Here is a 17,331-nt window from a genome sequence, read left to right on the forward strand (position 1 = left end):
CCAGGCTAGCCCCTTCTGCTTGCCAGCTATCTGCAGATGTTCGCATTTCAAGAGCAGGGCTGCGAAAGGAGCCTGGCAGGCACACCACTATTCCCAGCATGCGTTTGAAGTTTCAAGTGGCAAGATAAGCAAGCAGCCCCATTCTCTGTGCCTCTATGCGAACAGTGCCATGGGCAGATGAGGCTGAGCAACAGCTTTCCAGCCTAGCCCCTTCTGGCTGCCAGCTACCTGCAGACGTTCGCACTTTCGGAGCAGGGCTGTGATAGGACCCTGGCAGGAACACCACCATTCCCAGCATGCGTTTAAAGTTTCAAGTGGCAAGATAAGCAAGCAGCCCCATTCTCTGTGCCTCTGTGCGAACAGTGCCATGGGCAGATGAGGCTGAGCAAGTGCTTTCCAGGCTAGCACCTTCTGGCTGCCAGCTATCTGCAGACGTTCGCACTTTCGGAGCAGGGCTGCGAAAGGAGCCTGGCTGGGACACCAACTTTCCCAGGCTACGTTTGAAGTTTGAGGTGGCAAGACAAGCAAGGCGCCCCATTCTCTGTGCCTCTATGCGAACAGTGCCATGGGCAGATGAGGCTGAGCAACAGCTTTCCAGGCTAGCCCCTTCTGCCTGCCAGCTATCTGCAGACATTCGCATTTTAAGAGCAGGGCTGCGAAAGGAGCCTAGCAGGTACACCATCTTTCCCATGCTACGTTTGAAGTTTGAGGTGGCAAGACAAGCAAGCAGCCCCATTCTCTGTGCCTCTGTGCGAGCACTGCCATGGGCAGATGAGGCCGAGCAACAGCTTTCCAGGCTAGCCCCTTCTGCCTGCCAGCTATCTGCAGACGTTCGCACTTTCGGAGCAGGGCTGTGATAGGAGCCTGGCAGGGACACCACCATTCCCACCATGCGTTTGAAGTTTCAAGTGGCAAGATAAGCAAGCAGCCCCATTCTCTGTGCCTCTATGCGAACAGTGCCATGGGCAGATGAGGCTGAGCAACAGCTTTCCAGGCTAGCCACTTCTGGCTGCCAGCTATCTGCAGACTTTCGCATTTCAAGAGCAGCGCTGCGAAAGGAGCCTAGCAGGTACACCATCTTTCCCAGGCTACGTTTGAAGTTTGAGGTGGCAAGACAAGCAAGGAGCCCCATTCTCTGTGCCTCTGTGCGAGCCGTGCCATGGGCAGATGAGGCTGAGCAACAGCTTTCCAGGCTAGCCCCTTCTGCCTGCCAGCTATCTGCAGACGTTCGCACTTTCGGAGCAGGGCTGTGATAGGAGCCTGGCAGGGACACCACCCTTCCCAGCATGCGTTTGAAGTTTCAAGTGGCAAGATAAGCAAGGCGCCCCATTCTCTGTGCCTCTATGCGAACAGTGCCATGGGCAGATGAGGCTGAGCAAGTGCTTTCCAGGATAGCACCTTCTGGCTGCCAGCTATCTGCAGACGTTCGCATTTTAAGAGCAGGGCTGCGAAAGGAGCCTAGCAGGTACACCATCTTTCCCAGGCTACGTTTGAAGTTTGAGGTGGCAAGACAAGCAAGGAGCCCCATTCTCTGTGCCTCTGTGCGAGCACTGCCATGGGCAGATGAGGCTGAGCAACAGCTTTCCAGGATAGCCCCTTCTGCCTGCCAGCTATCTGCAGACGTTAGCACTTTTGGAGCAGGGCTGTGATAGGAGCCTGGCAGGGACACCACCATTCCCAGCATGCGTTTGAAGTTTCAAATGGCAAGATAAGCAAGCAGCCCCATTCTCTGTGCCTCTATGCGAACAGTGCCATGAGCAGATGAGTCTGAGCAAGTGCTTTCCAGGATAGCACCTTTTGGCTGCCAGCTATCTGCAGACGTTCGCACTTTCGGAGCAGGGCTGCGAAAGGAGCCTGGCTGGGACACCACCTTTCCCAGGCTACCTTTGAAGTTTGAGGTGGCAAGACAAGCAAGCAGCCCCATTCTCTGTGCCTCTGTGCGAGCACTGCCATGGGCAGATGAGGCTGAGCAACAGCTTTCCAGGCTAGCCCCTTCTGGCTGCCAGCTATCTGCAGACGTTCGCACTTTCGGAGCAGGGCTGTGATAGGAGCCTGGCAGGGACACCACCATTCCCAGCATGCGTTTGAAGTTTCAAGTGGCAAGATAAGCAAGCAGCCCCATTCTCTGTGCCTCTATGCGAACAGTGCCATGGGCAGATGAGGCTGAGCAAGTGCTTTCCAGGCTAGCCCCTTCTGCCTGCCAGCTACCTGCAGACGTTCGCACTTTCGGAGCAGGGCTGCGAAAGGACCCTGGCAGGGACACCACCATTCCCAGCATGCGTTTGAAGTTTCAAGTGGCAAGATAAGCAAGCAGCCCCATTCTCTGTGCCTCTGTGCGAACAGTGCCATGGGCAGATGAGGCTGAGCAAGTGCTTTCCAGGATAGCACCTTCTGGCTGCCAGCTATCTGCAGACGTTCGCACTTTCGGAGCAGGGCTGCGAAAGGAGCCTGGCTGGGACACCAACTTTCCCAGGCTACGTTTGAAGTTTGAGGTGGCAAGACAAGCAAGGCGCCCCATTCTCTGTGCCTCTATGCGAACAGTGCCATGGGCAGATGAGGCTGAGCAACAGCTTTCCAGGCTAGCCCCTTCTGGCTGCCAGCTATCTGCAGACATTCGCGTTTTAAGAGCAGGGCTGCGAAAGGAGCCTAGCAGGTACACCATCTTTCCCATGCTACGTTTGAAGTTTGAGGTGGCAAGACAAGCAAGCAGCCCCATTCTCTGTGCCTCTGTGCGAGCACTGCCATGGGCAGATGAGGCTGAGCAACAGCTTTCCAGGATAGACCCTTCTGGCTGCCAGCTATCTGCAGACGTTCGCACTTTCGGAGCAGGGCTGTGATAGGAGCCTGGCAGGGACACCACCATTCCCAGCATGCGTTTGAAGTTTCAAGTGGCAAGATAAGCAAGCAGCCCCATTCTCTGTGCCTCTATGCGAACAGTGCCATGAGCAGATGAGGCTGAGCAAGTGCTTTCCAGGATAGCACCTTCTGGCTGCCAGCTATCTGCAGACGTTCGCACTTTCGGAGCAGGGCTGCGAAAGGAGCCTGGCTGGGACTCCAACTTTCCCAGGCTACGTTTGAAGTTTGAGGTGGCAAGACAAGCAAGCAGCCCCATTCTCTGTGCCTCTATGCGAGCACTGCCATGGGCAGATGAGGCTGAGCAACAGCTTTCCAGGCTAGCCCCTTCTGGCTGCCAGCTATCTGCAGACGTTCGTATTTCAAGAGCAGGGCTGCGAAAGGAGCCTAGCAGGTACACCATCTTTCCCAGGCTACGTTTGAAGTTTGAGGTGGCAAGACAAGCAAGGAGCCCCATTCTCTGTGCCTCTGTGCGAGCCGTGCCATAGGCAGATGAGGCTGAGCAACAGCTTTCCAGGCTAGCCCCTTCTGGCTGCCAGCTATCTGCAGACGTTCGCACTTTCGGAGCAGGGCTGCGAAAGGAGCCTGGCTGGGACACCAACTTTCCCAGGCTACGTTTGAAGTCTGAGGTGACAAGAGAAGCAAGCAGCCCCATTCTCTGTGCCTCTGTGCGAGCACTGCCATGGGCAGATGAGGCTGAGCAACAGCTTTCCAGGCTAGCCCCTTCTGGCTGCCAGCTATCTGCAGACGTTCGCACTTTCGGAGCAGGGCTGTGATAGGAGCCTGGCAGGGACACCACCCTTCCCAGCATGCGTTTGAAGTTTCAAATGGCAAGATAAGCAAGCAGCCCCATTCTCTGTGCCTCTATGCGAACAGTGCCATGAGCAGATGAGGCTGAGCAAGTGCTTTCCAGGATAGCACCTTCTGGCTGCCAGCTATCTGCAGACGTTCGCACTTTCGGAGCAGGGCTGCGAAAGGAGCCTGGCTGGGACACCACCTTTCCCAGGCTACCTTTGAAGTTTGAGGTGGCAAGACAAGCAAGCAGCCCCATTCTCTGTGCCTCTGTGCGAGCACTGCCATGGGCAGATGAGGCTGAGCAACAGCTTTGCAGGCTAGCCCCTTCTGCCTGCCAGCTATCTGCAGACGTTCGCACTTTCGGAGCAGGGCTGTGATAGGAGCCTGGCAGGGACACCACCATTCCCACCATGCGTTTGAAGTTTCAAGTGGCAAGATAAGCAAGCAGCCCCATTCTCTGTGCCTCTATGCGAACAGTGCCATGGGCAGATGAGGCTGAGCAACAGCTTTCCAGGCTAGCGCCTTCTGGCTGCCAGCTATCTGCAGACGTTCGCAGTTTCGGAGCAGGGCTGGGATAGGAGCCTGGCAGGGACACCACCCTTCCCAGCATGCGTTTGAAGTTTCAAGTGGCAAGATAAGCAAGGAGCCCCATTCTCTGTGCCTCTATGCGAACAGTACCATGGGCAGATGAGGCTGAGCAACAGCTTTCCAGGCTAGCCCCTTCTGGCTGCCAGCTATCTGCAGACGTTCGCACTTTCGGAGCAGGGCTGCGAAAGGAGCCTGGCTGGGACACCAACTTTCCCAGGCTACCTTTGAAGTTTGAGGTGGCAAGACAAGCAAGGAGCCCCATTCTCTGTGCCTCTGTGCGAGCTGTGCCATGGGCAGATGAGGCTGAGCAACAGCTTTCCAGGCTAGCCCCTTCTGGCTGCCAGCTATCTGCAGACGTTCGCACTTTCGGAGCAGGGCTGTGATAGGAGCCTGGCAGGGACACCACCATTCCCAGCATGCGTTTGAAGTTTCAAGTGGCAAGATAAGCAAGCAGCCCCATTCTCTGTGCCTCTATGCGAACAGTGCCATGGGCAGATGAGGCTGAGCAACAGCTTTCCAGGATAGCACCTTCTGGCTGCCAGCTATCTGCAGACGTTTGCACTTTCGGAGCAGGGCTGTGATAGGAGCCTGGCTGGGACACCACCATTCCCAGCATGCGTTTGAAGTTTCAAGTGGCAAGATAAGCAAGCAGCCCCATTCTCTGTGCCTCTATGCGAACAGTGCCATGGGCAGATGAGGCTGAGCAAGTGCTTTCCAGGATAGCCCCTTCTGGCTGCCAGCTATCTGCAGACGTTCGCACTTTCGGAGCAGGGCTGCGAAAGGAGCCTGGCTGGGACACCAACTTTCCCAGGCTACGTTTGAAGTTTGAGGTGGCAAGACAAGCAAGCAGCCCCATTTTCTGTGCCTTTGTGCGAGCACTGCCATGGGCAGATGAGGCTGAGCAACAGCTTTCCAGGCTAGCCCCTTCTGCCTGCCAGCTATCTGCAGACGTTGGCACTTTCGGAGCAGGGCTGTGATAGGAGCCTGGCAGGGACACCACCCTTCCCAGCATGCGTTTGAAGTTTCAAGTGGCAAGATAAGCAAGCAGCCCCATTCTCTGTGCCTCTATGCGAACAGTGCCATGGGCAGATGAGGCTGAGCAACAGCTTTCCAGGCTAGCCCCTTCTGGCTGCCAGCTATCTGCAGACGTTCGCATTTCAAGAGCAGGGCTGCGAAAGGAGCCTAGCAGGTACACCATCTTTCCCAGGCTACGTTTGAAGTTTGAGGTGGCAAGACAAGAAAGGAGCCCCATTCTCTGTGCCTCTGTGCGAGCCGTGCCATGGGCAGATGAGGCTGAGCAACAGTTTTCCAGGCTAGCCCCTTCTGCCTGCCAGCTATCTGCAGACGTTCGCAGTTTCGGAGCAGTGCTGCGAAAGGAGCCTTGCTGGGACACCAACTTTCCCAGGCTACGTTTGAAGTTTGAGGTGGCAAGACAAGCAAGCAGCCCCATTCTCTGTGCCTCTGTGCGAGCAATGCCATGGGCAGATGAGGCTGAGCAACAGCTTTCCAGGCTAGCCCCTTCTGCCTGCCAGCTATCTGCAGACGTTCGCACTTTCGGAGCAGGGCTGTGATAGGAGCCTGGCAGGGACACCACCATTCCCAGCATGCGTTTGAAGTTTCAAGTGGCAAGATAAGCAAGCAGCCCCATTCTCTGTGCCTCTATGCGAACAGTGCCATGGGCAAATGAGGCTGAGCAACAGCTTTCCAGGATAGCACCTTCTGGCTGCCAGCTATCTGCAGACGTTCGCACTTTCGGAGCAGGTCTGCAAAAGGAGTCTGGCTGGCACACCAACTTTCCCAGGCTACGTTTGAATTTTGAGGTGGCAAGACAAGCAAGCAGCCCCATTCTCTGTGCCTCTGTGCGAGCCGTGCCATGGGCAGATGAGGCTGAGTAACAGCTTTCCAGGCTAGCCCCTTCTGGGTGCCAGCTATCTGCAGACGTTCGCACTTTCGGAGCAGGGCTGTGATAGGAGCCTGGCAGGGACACCACCATTCCCAGCATGCGTTTGAAGTTTCAAGTGGCAAGATAAGCAAGCAGCCCCATTCTCTGTGCCTCTATGCGAACAGTGCCATGAGCAGATGAGGCTGAGCAAGTGCTTTCCAGGATAGCACCTTCTGGCTGCCAGCTATCTGCAGACGTTCGCAGTTTCGGAGCAGGGCTGCGAAAGGAGCCTGGCTGGGACACCAACTTTCCCAGGCTACGTTTGAAGTTTGAGGTAGCAAGACAAGCAAGCAGCCCCATTCTCTGTGCCTCTGTGCGAGCACTGCCATGGGCAGATGAGGCTGAGCAACAGCTTTCCAGGCTAGCCCCTTCTGCCTGCCAGCTATCTGCAGACGTTCGCACTTTCGGAGCAGGGCTGTGATAGGAGCCTGGCAGGGACACCACCCTTCCCAGCATGCGTTTGAAGTTTCAAGTGGCAAGATAAGCAAGGAGCCCCATTCTCTGTGCCTCTATGCGAACAGTGCCATGGGCAGATGAGGCTGAGCAACAGCTTTCCAGGCTAGCCCCTTCTGGCTGCCAGCTATCTGCAGACGTTCGCATTTCAAGAGCAGGGCTGCGAAAGGAGCCTAGCAGGTACACCATCATTCGCAGGCTACGTTTGAAGTTTGAGGTGGCAAGACAAGCAAGAAGCCCCATTCTCTGTGCCTCTGTGCGAGCACTGCCATGGGCAGATGAGGCTGAGCAACAGCTTTCCAGGATAGCACCTTCTGCCTGCCAGCTATCTGCAGACGTTCGCATTTCAAGAGCAGGGCTGCGAAAGGAGCCTAGCAGGTACACCATCTTTCCCAGACTACGTTTGAAGTTTGAGGTGGCAAGACAAGCAAGGAGCCCCATTCTCTGTGCCTCTGTGCGAGCCGTGCCATGGGCAGATGAGGCTGAGCAACAGCTTTCCAGGCTAGCCCCTTCTGGCTGCCAGCTATCTGCAGACGTTCGCACTTTCGGAGCAGGGCTGCGAAAGGAGCCTGGCTGGGACACCAACTTTCCCAGGCTACCTTTGAAGTTTGAGGTGGCAAGACAAGCAAGCAGCCCCATTCTCTGTGCCTCTGTGCGAGCTGTGCCATGGGCAGATGAGGCTGAGCAACAGCTTTCCAGGCTAGCCCCTTCTGCCTGCCAGCTATCTGCAGACGTTCGCACTTTCGGAGCAGGGCTGTGATAGGAGCCTGGCAGGGACACCACCATTCCCAGCATGCGTTTGAAGTTTCAAGTGGCAAGATAAGCAAGCAGCCCCATTCTCTGTGCCTCTATGCGAACAGTGCCATGGGCAGATGAGGCTGAGCAAGTGCTTTCCAGGATAGCACCTTCTGGCTGCCAGCTATCTGCAGACGTTCGCACTTTCGGAGCAGGGCTGTGATAGGAGCCTGGCTGGGACACCACCATTCCCAGCATGCGTTTGAAGTTTCAAGTGGCAAGATAAGCAAGCAGCCCCATTCTCTGTGCCTCTATGCGAACAGTGCCATGGGCAGATGAGGCTGAGCAAGTGCTTTCCAGGATAGCCCCTTCTGGCTGCCAGCTATCTGCAGACGTTCGCACTTTCGGAGCAGGGCTGCGAAAGGAGCCTGGCTGGGACACCAACTTTCCCAGGCTACGTTTGAAGTTTGAGGTGGCAAGACAAGCAAGCAGCCCCATTTTCTGTGCCTTTGTGCGAGCACTGCCATGGGCAGATGAGGCTGAGCAACAGCTTTCCAGGCTAGACCCTTCTGCCTGCCAGCTATCTGCAGACGTTGGCACTTTCGGAGCAGGGCTGTGATAGGAGCCTGGCAGGGACACCACCCTTCCCAGCATGCGTTTGAAGTTTCAAGTGGCAAGATAAGCAAGCAGCCCCATTCTCTGTGCCTCTATGCGAACAGTGCCATGGGCAGATGAGGCTGAGCAACAGCTTTCCAGGCTAGCCCCTTCTGGCTGCCAGCTATCTGCAGACGTTCGCATTTCAAGAGCAGGGCTGCGAAAGGAGCCTAGCAGGTACACCATCTTTCCCAGGCTACGTTTGAAGTTTGAGGTGGCAAGACAAGCAAGGAGCCCCATTCTCTGTGCCTCTGTGCGAGCCGTGCCATGGGCAGATGAGGCTGAGCAACAGTTTTCCAGGCTAGCCCCTTCTGCCTGCCAGCTATCTGCAGACGTTCGCAGTTTCGGAGCAGTGCTGCGAAAGGAGCCTAGTAGGAAAACCATCTTTCCCAGGCTACGTTTGAAGTTTGAGGTGGCAAGACAAGCAAGCAGCCCCATTCTCTGTGCCTCTGTGCGAGCAATGCCATGGGCAGATGAGGCTTAGCAACAGCTTTCCAGGCTAGCCCCTTCTGCCTGCCAGCTATCTGCAGACGTTCGCACTTTCGGAGCAGGGCTGTGATAGGAGCCTGGCAGGGACACCACCATTCCCAGCATGCGTTTGAAGTTTCAAGTGGCAAGATAAGCAAGCAGCCCCATTCTCTGTGCCTCTATGCGAACAGTGCCATGGGCAGATGAGGCTGAGCAACATCTTTCCAGGATAGCACCTTCTGGCTGCCAGCTATCTGCAGACGTTCGCACTTTCGGAGCAGGTCTGCAAAAGGAATCTGGCTGGCACACCAACTTTCCCAGGCTACGTTTGAAGTTTGAGGTGGCAAGACAAGCAAGCAGCCCCATTCTCTGTGCCTCTGTGCGAGCCGTGCCATGGGCAGATGAGGCTGAGTAACAGCTTTCCAGGCTAGCCCCTTCTGGGTGCCAGCTATCTGCAGACGTTCGCAGTTTCGGAGCAGGGCTGTGATAGGAGCCTGGCAGGGACACCACCATTCCCAGCATGCGTTTGAAGTTTCAAGTGGCAAGATAAGCAAGCAGCCCCATTCTCTGTGCCTCTATGCGAACAGTGCCATGAGCAGATGAGGCTGAGCAAGTGCTTTCCAGGATAGCACCTTCTGGCTGCCAGCTATCTGCAGACGTTCGCAGTTTCGGAGCAGGGCTGCGAAAGGAGCCTGGCTGGGACACCAACTTTCCCAGGCTACGTTTGAAGTTTGAGGTAGCAAGACAAGCAAGCAGCCCCATTCTCTGTGCCTCTGTGCGAGCACTGCCATGGGCAGATGAGGCTGAGCAACAGCTTTCCAGGCTAGCCCCTTCTGCCTGCCAGCTATCTGCAGACGTTCGCACTTTCGGAGCAGGGCTGTGATAGGAGCCTGGCAGGGACACCACCCTTCCCAGCATGCGTTTGAAGTTTCAAGTGGCAAGATAAGCAAGGAGCCCCATTCTCTGTGCCTCTATGCGAACAGTGCCATGGGCAGATGAGGCTGAGCAACAGCTTTCCAGGCTAGCACCTTCTGGCTGCCAGCTATCTGCAGACGTTCGCATTTTAAGAGCAGGGCTGCGAAAGGAGCCTAGCAGGTACACCATCATTCGCAGGCTACGTTTGAAGTTTGAGGTGGCAAGACAAGCAAGAAGCCCCATTCTCTGTGCCTCTGTGCGAGCACTGCCATGGGCAGATGAGGCTGAGCAACAGCTTTCCAGGATAGCACCTTCTGCCTGCCAGCTATCTGCAGACGTTCGCATTTCAAGAGCAGGGCTGCGAAAGGAGCCTAGCAGGTACACCATCTTTCCCAGACTACGTTTGAAGTTTGAGGTGGCAAGACAAGCAAGGAGCCCCATTCTCTGTGCCTCTGTGCGAGCCGTGCCATGGGCAGATGAGGCTGAGCAACAGCTTTCCAGGCTAGCCCCTTCTGGCTGCCAGCTATCTGCAGACGTTCGCACTTTCGGAGCAGGGCTGCGAAAGGAGCCTGGCTGGGACACCAACTTTCCCAGGCTACCTTTGAAGTTTGAGGTGGCAAGACAAGCAAGCAGCCCCATTCTCTGTGCCTCTGTGTGAGCTGTGCCATGGGCAGATGAGGCTGAGCAACAGCTTTCCAGGCTAGCCCCTTCTGCCTGCCAGCTATCTGCAGACGTTCGCACTTTCGGAGCAGGGCTGTGATAGGAGCCTGGCAGGGACACCACCATTCCCAGCATGCGTTTGAAGTTTCAAGTGGCAAGATAAGCAAGCAGCCCCATTCTCTGTGCCTCTATGCGAACAGTGCCATGGGCAGATGAGGCTGAGCAAGTGCTTTCCAGGATAGCACCTTCTGGCTGCCAGCTATCTGCAGACGTTCGCACTTTCGGAGCAGGGCTGTGATAGGAGCCTGGCTGGGACACCACCATTCCCAGCATGCGTTTGAAGTTTCAAGTGGCAAGATAAGCAAGCAGCCCCATTCTCTGTGCCTCTATGCGAACAGTGCCATGGGCAGATGAGGCTGAGCAAGTGCTTTCCAGGATAGCCCCTTCTGGCTGCCAGCTATCTGCAGACGTTCGCACTTTCGGAGCAGGGCTGCGAAAGGAGCCTGGCTGGGACACCAACTTTCCCAGGCTACGTTTGAAGTTTGAGGTGGCAAGACAAGCAAGCAGCCCCATTTTCTGTGCCTTTGTGCGAGCACTGCCATGGGCAGATGAGGCTGAGCAACAGCTTTCCAGGCTAGCCCCTTCTGCCTGCCAGCTATCTGCAGACGTTGGCACTTTCGGAGCAGGGCTGTGATAGGAGCGTGGCAGGGACACCACCCTTCCCAGCATGCGTTTGAAGTTTCAAGTGGCAAGATAAGCAAGCAGCCCCATTCTCTGTGCCTCTATGCGAACAGTGCCATGGGCAGATGAGGCTGAGCAACAGCTTTCCAGGCTAGCCCCTTCTGGCTGCCAGCTATCTGCAGACGTTCGCATTTCAAGAGCAGGGCTGCGAAAGGAGCCTAGCAGGTACACCATCTTTCCCGGGCTACGTTTGAAGTTTGAGGTGGCAAGATAAGCAAGGAGCCCCATTCTCTGTGCCTCTGTGCGAGCCGTGCCATGGGCAGATGAGGCTGAGCAACAGTTTTCCAGGCTAGCCCCTTCTGCCTGCCAGCTATCTGCAGACGTTTGCAGTTTCGGAGCAGTGCTGCGAAAGGAGCCTTGCTGGGACACCAACTTTCCCAGGCTACGTTTGAAGTTTGAGGTGGCAAGACAAGCAAGCAGCCCCATTCTCTGTGCCTCTGTGCGAGCAATGCCATGGGCAGATGAGGCTTAGCAACAGCTTTCCAGGATAGCCCCTTCTGCCTGCCAGCTATCTGCAGACGTTCGCACTTTCGGAGCAGGGCTGTGATAGGAGCCTGGCAGGGACACCACCATTCCCAGCATGCGTTTGAAGTTTCAAGTGGCAAGATAAGCAAGCAGCCCCATTCTCTGTGCCTCTATGCGAACAGTGCCATGGGCAGATGAGGCTGAGCAACAGCTTTCCAGGATAGCACCTTCTGGCTGCCAGCTATCTGCAGACGTTCGCACTTTCGGAGCAGGTCTGCAAAAGGAGTCTGGCTGGCACACCAAGTTTCCCAGGCTACGTTTGAAGTTTGAGGTGGCAAGACAAGCAAGCAGCCCCATTCTCTGTGCCTCTGTGCGAGCCGTGCCATGGGCAGATGAGACTGAGTAACAGCTTTCCAGGATAGCACCTTCTGCCTGCCAGCTATCTGCAGACGTTCGCACTTTCGGAGCAGGGCTGTGATAGGAGCCTGGCAGGGACACCACCATTCCCAGCATGCGTTTGAAGTTTCAAGTGGCAAGATAAGCAAGCAGCCCCATTCTCTGTGCCTCTATGCGAACAGTGCCATGAGCAGATGAGGCTGAGCAAGTGCTTTCCAGGATAGCACCTTCTGGCTGCCAGCTATCTGCAGACGTTCGCACTTTCGGAGCAGGGCTGCGAAAGGAGCCTGGCTGGGACACCAACTTTCCCAGGCTACGTTTGAAGTTTGAGGTAGCAAGACAAGCAAGCAGCCCCATTCTCTGTGCCTCTGTGCGAGCACTGCCATGGGCAGATGAGGCTGAGCAACAGCTTTCCAGGCTAGCCCCTTCTGCCTGCCAGCTATCTGCAGACGTTCGCACTTTCGGAGCAGGGCTGTGATAGGAGCCTGGCAGGGACACCACCCTTCCCAGCATGCGTTTGAAGTTTCAAGTGGCAAGATAAGCAAGGAGCCCCATTCTCTGTGCCTCTATGCGAACAGTGCCATGGGCAGATGAGGCTGAGCAACAGCTTTCCAGGCTAGCCCCTTCTGGCTGCCAGCTATCTGCAGACGTTCGCATTTTAAGAGCAGGGCTGCGAAAGGAGCCTAGCAGGTACACCATCATTCGCAGGCTACGTTTGAAGTTTGAGGTGGCAAGACAAGCAAGAAGCCCCATTCTCTGTGCCTCTGTGCGAGCACTGCCATGGGCAGATGAGGCTGAGCAACAGCTTTCCAGGATAGCACCTTCTGCCTGCCAGCTATCTGCAGACGTTCGCACTTTCGGAGCAGGGCTGCGAAAGGAGCCTGGCTGGGACACCATCTTTCCCAGGCTACGTTTGAAGTTTGAGGTGGCAAGACAAGCAAGCAGCCCCATTCTCTGTGCCTTTGTGCGAGTACTGCCATGGGCAGGTGAGGCTGAGCAACAGCTTTCCAGGCTAGCCCCTTCTGGCTGCCAGCTATCTTCAGACTTCCGCATTTCAAGAGCAGGGCTGCGAAAGGAGCCTAGCAGGTACACCATCTTTCCCAGGCTACGTTTGAAGTTTGAGGTGGCAAGACAAGCAAGGAGCCCCATTCTCTGTGCCTCTGTGCGAGCCGTGTCATGGGCAGATGAGGCTGAGCAACAGTTTTCCAGGCTAGCCCCTTCTGGCTGCCAGCTATCTGCAGACGTTCGCACTTTCGGAGCAGGGCTGCGAAAGGAGCCTGGCTGGGACACCAACTTTCCCAGGCTACGTTTGAAGTTTGAGGTGGCAAGACAACCAAGCAGCCCCATTCTCTGTGCCTCTGTGCGAGCAATGCCATGGGCAGATGAGGCTGAGCAAGTGCTTTCCAGGATAGCCCCTTCTGGCTGCCAGCTATCTGCAGAAGTTCGCACTTTCGGAGCAGGGCTGGGATAGGAGCCTGGCAGGGACACCACCATTCCCAGCATGCGTTTGAAGTTTCAAGTGGCAAGATAAGCAAGCAGCCCCATTCTCTGTGCCTCTATGCGAACAGTGCCATGGGCAGATGAGGCTGAGCAACAGCTTTCCAGGCTAGCACCTTCTGGCTGCCAGCTATCTGCAGACGTTCGCATTTCAAGAGCAGGGCTGCGAAAGGAGCCTAGCAGGTACACCATCTTTCCAAGGCTACGTTTGAAGTTTGAGGTGGCAAGACAAGCAAGGAGCCCCATTCTCTGTGCCTCTGTGCGAGCACTGCCATGGGCAGATGAGGCTGAGCAACAGCTTTCCAGGCTAGCCCCTTCTGCCTGGCAGCTATCTGCAGACGTTCGCACTTTCGGAGCAGGGCTGCGAAAGGAGCCTGGCTGGGACACCAACTTTCCCAGGCTACGTTTGAAGTTTGAGGTGGCAAGACAAGCAAGCAGCCCCATTCTCTGTGCCTCTGTGCGAGCCGTGCCATGGGCAGATGAGGCTGAGCAACAGCTTTCCAGGCTAGCCCCTTCTGCCTGCCAGCTATCTGCAGACGTTCGCACTTTCGGAGCAGGGCTGTGATAGGAGCCTGGCAGGGACACCACCATTCCCAGCATGCGTTTGAAGTTTCAAGTGGCAAGATAAGCAAGCAGCCCCATTCTCTGTGCCTCTGTGCGAACAGTGCCATGGGCAGATGAGGCTGAGCAAGTGCTTTCCAGGATAGCACCTTCTGGCTGCCAGCTATCTGCAGACGTTCGCCCTTTCGCAGCAGGGCTGTGATAGGAGCCTGGCTGGGACACCAGCTTTCCCAGGCTACGTTTGAAGTTTGAGGTGGCAAGACAAGCAAGCAGCCCCATTCTCTGTGCCTCTGTGCGATCCGTGCCATGGGCAGATGAGGCTGAGCAACAGCTTTCCAGGCTAGCCCCTTCTGGCTGCCAGCTATCTGCAGACGTTCGCACTTTCGGAGCAGGGCTGTGATAGAACCCTGGCAGGGACACCACCATTCCCAGCATGCGTTTGAAGTTTCAAGTGGCAAGATAAGCAAGCAGCCCCATTCTCTGTGCCCCTATGCGAACAGTGCCATGGGCAGATGAGGCTGAGCAACAGCTTTCCAGGATAGCCCCTTCTGCCTGCCAGCTATCTGCAGAAGTTCGCACTTTCGGAGCAGGGCTGTGATAGGAGCCTGGCAGGGACACCACCATTCCCAGCATGCGTTTGAAGTTTCAAGTGGCAAGATAAGCAAGCAGCCCCATTCTCTGTGCCTCTATGCGAACAGTGCCATGGGCAGATGAGGCTGAGCAACAGCTTTCCAGGCTAGCCCCTTCTGGCTGCCAGCTATCTACAGACGTTCGCATTTCAAGAGCAGGGCTGCGAAAGGAGCCTAGCAGGTACACCATCTTTCCCAGGCTACGTTTGAAGTTTGAGGTGGCAAGACAAGCAAGCAGCCCCATTCTCTGTGCCTCTGTGCGAGCACTGCCATGGGCAGATGAGGCTGAGCAACAGCTTTCCAGGCTAGCCCCTTCTGCCTGCCAGCTATCTGCAGACGTTCGCACTTTCGGAGCAGGGCTGCGAAAGGAGCCTGGCTGGGACACCAACTTTCCCAGGCTACGTTTGAAGTTTGAGGTGGCAAGACAAGCAAGCAGCCCCATTCTCTGTGCCTCTGTGCGAGCACTGCCATGGGCAGATGAGGCTGAGCAACAGCTTTCCAGGATAGCCCCTTCTGCCTGCCAGCTATCTGCAGACGTTCGCACTTTCGGAGCAGGGCTGTGATAGGAGCCTGGCAGGGACACCACCATTCCCAGCATGCGTTTGAAGTTTCAAGTGGCAAGATAAGCAAGCAGCCCCATTCTCTGTGCCTCTATGCGAACAGTGCCATGGGCAGATGAGGCTGAGCAACAGCTTTCCAGGCTAGCCCCTTCTGGCTGCCAGCTATCTGCAGACGTTTGCATTTCAAGAGCAGGGCTGCGAAAGGAGCCTAGCAGGTACACCATCTTTCCCAGGCTACATTTGAAGTTTTAGGTGGCAAGACAAGAAAGGAGCCCCAGTCTCTGTGCCTCTGTGCGAGCCGTGCCATGGGCAGATGAGGCTGAGCAACAGCTTTCCAGGCTAGCCCCTTCTGGCTGCCAGCTATCTGCAGACGTTCGCACTTTCGGAGCAGGGCTGTGATAGGAGCCTGGCAGGGACACCACCATTCCCAGCATGCGTTTGAAGTTTCAAGTGGCAAGATAAGCAAGCAGCCCCATTCTCTGTGCCTCTATGCGAACAGTACCATAGGCAGATTAGGCTGAGCAACAGCTTTCCAGGCTAGCCCCTTCTGCCTGCCAGCTATCTGCAGATGTTCGCACTTTCGGAGCAGGGCTGTGATAGGAGCCTGGCAGGGACACCACCATTCCCAGCATGCGTTTGAAGTTTCAAGTGGCAAGATAAGCAAGCAGCCCCATTCTCTGTGCCTCTATGCGAACAGTGCCATGGGCAGATGAGGCTGAGCAACAGCTTTCCAGGCTAGCCCCTTCTGGCTGCCAGCTATCTGCAGACGTTTGCACTTTCGGAGCAGGGCTGGGATAGGAGCCTAGCAGGGACACAATCTTTCCCAGGCTACATTTGAAGTTTGAGGTGGCAAGACAAGCAAGGAGCCCCATTCTCTGTGCCATTATGCGAACAGTGCCATGGGCAGATGAGGCTGAGCAACAGCTTTCCAGGATAGCCCCTTCTGCCTGCCAGCTATCTGCAGAAGTTCGCACTTTCGGAGCAGGGCTGTGATAGGAGCCTGGCAGGGACACCACCATTCCCAGCATGCGTTTGAAGTTTGAGGTGGCAAGACAAGCAAGGAGCCCCATTCTCTGTGCCTCTGTGTGAACAGTGCCATGGGCAGATGAGGCTGAGCAACAGCTTTCCAGGCTAGCCCCTTCTGGCTGCCAGCTATCTGCAGACGTTCGCACTTTCTGAGCAGGGCTGTGATAGGAGCCTGGCAGGGACACCACCATTCCCAGCATGCGTTTGAAGTTTCAAGTGGCAAGATAAGCAAGGAGCCCCATTCTCTGTGCCTCTATGCGAACAGTGCCATGGGCAGATGAGGCTGAGCAACAGCTTTCCAGGATAGCCCCTTCTGGCTGCCAGCTATCTGCAGACGTTCGCATTTTAAGAGCAGGGCTGCGAAAGGAGCCTAGCAGGTACACCATCTTTCCAAGGCTACGTTTGAAGTTTGAGGTGGCAAGACAAGCAAGGAGCCCCATTCTCTGTGCCTCTGTGCGAGCCGTGCCATGGGCAGATGAGGCTGAGCAACAGCTTTCCAGGCTAGCCCCTTCTGCCTGCCAGCTATCTGCAGACGTTCGCACTTTCGGAGCAGGGCTGCGAAAGGAGCCTGGCTGGGACACCAACTTTCCCAGGCTACGTTTGAAGTTTGAGGTGGCAAGACAAGCAAGCAGCCCCATTCTCTGTGCCTCTGTGCGAGCCGTGCCATGGGCAGATGAGGCTGAGCAACAGCTTTCCAGGATAGCCCCTTCTGCCTGCCAGCTATCTGCAGAAGTTCGCACTTTCGCAGCACGGCTGTGATAGGAGCCTGGCTGGGACACCAGCTTTCCCAGGCTACGTTTGAAGTTTGAGGTGGCAAGACAAGCAAGCAGCCCCATTCTCTGTGCCTCTGTGCGAGCACTGCCATGGGCAGATGAGGCTGAGCAACAGCTTTCCAGGCTAGCCCCTTCTGGCTGCCAGCTATCTGCAGACGTTCGCATTTCAAGAGCAGGGCTGCGAAAGGAGCCTGGCTGGGACACAAACTTTCCCAGGCTACCTTTGAAGTTTGAGGTGGCAAGACAAGCAAGCAGCCCCATTCTCTGTGCCTCTGTGCGAGCCGTGCCATGGGCAGATGATGCTGAGCAACAGCTTTCCAGGCTAGCCCCTTCTGGCTGCCAGATATCTGCAGACGTTCGCACTTTCGGAGCAGGGCTGTGATAGGAGCCTGGCAGGGACACCACCATTCCCACCATGCGTTTGAAGTTTGAGGTGGCAAGATAAGCAAGCAGCCCCATTCTCTGTGCCTCTATGCGAAGAGTGCCATGGGCAGATGAGGCTGAGCAACAGCTTTCCAGGCTAGCCCCTTCTGCCTGCCAGCTATCTGCAGACGTTCGCACTTTCGGAGCAGGGCTGCGAAAGGAGCCTGGCAGGGACACCACCCTTCCCAGCATGCGTT

The sequence above is a fragment of the Opisthocomus hoazin genome, chromosome 25 (genome assembly GCF_030867145.1).
Source record: "Opisthocomus hoazin isolate bOpiHoa1 chromosome 25, bOpiHoa1.hap1, whole genome shotgun sequence".
In the NCBI taxonomy this organism is placed as follows: Eukaryota; Metazoa; Chordata; class Aves; order Opisthocomiformes; family Opisthocomidae; genus Opisthocomus; species Opisthocomus hoazin.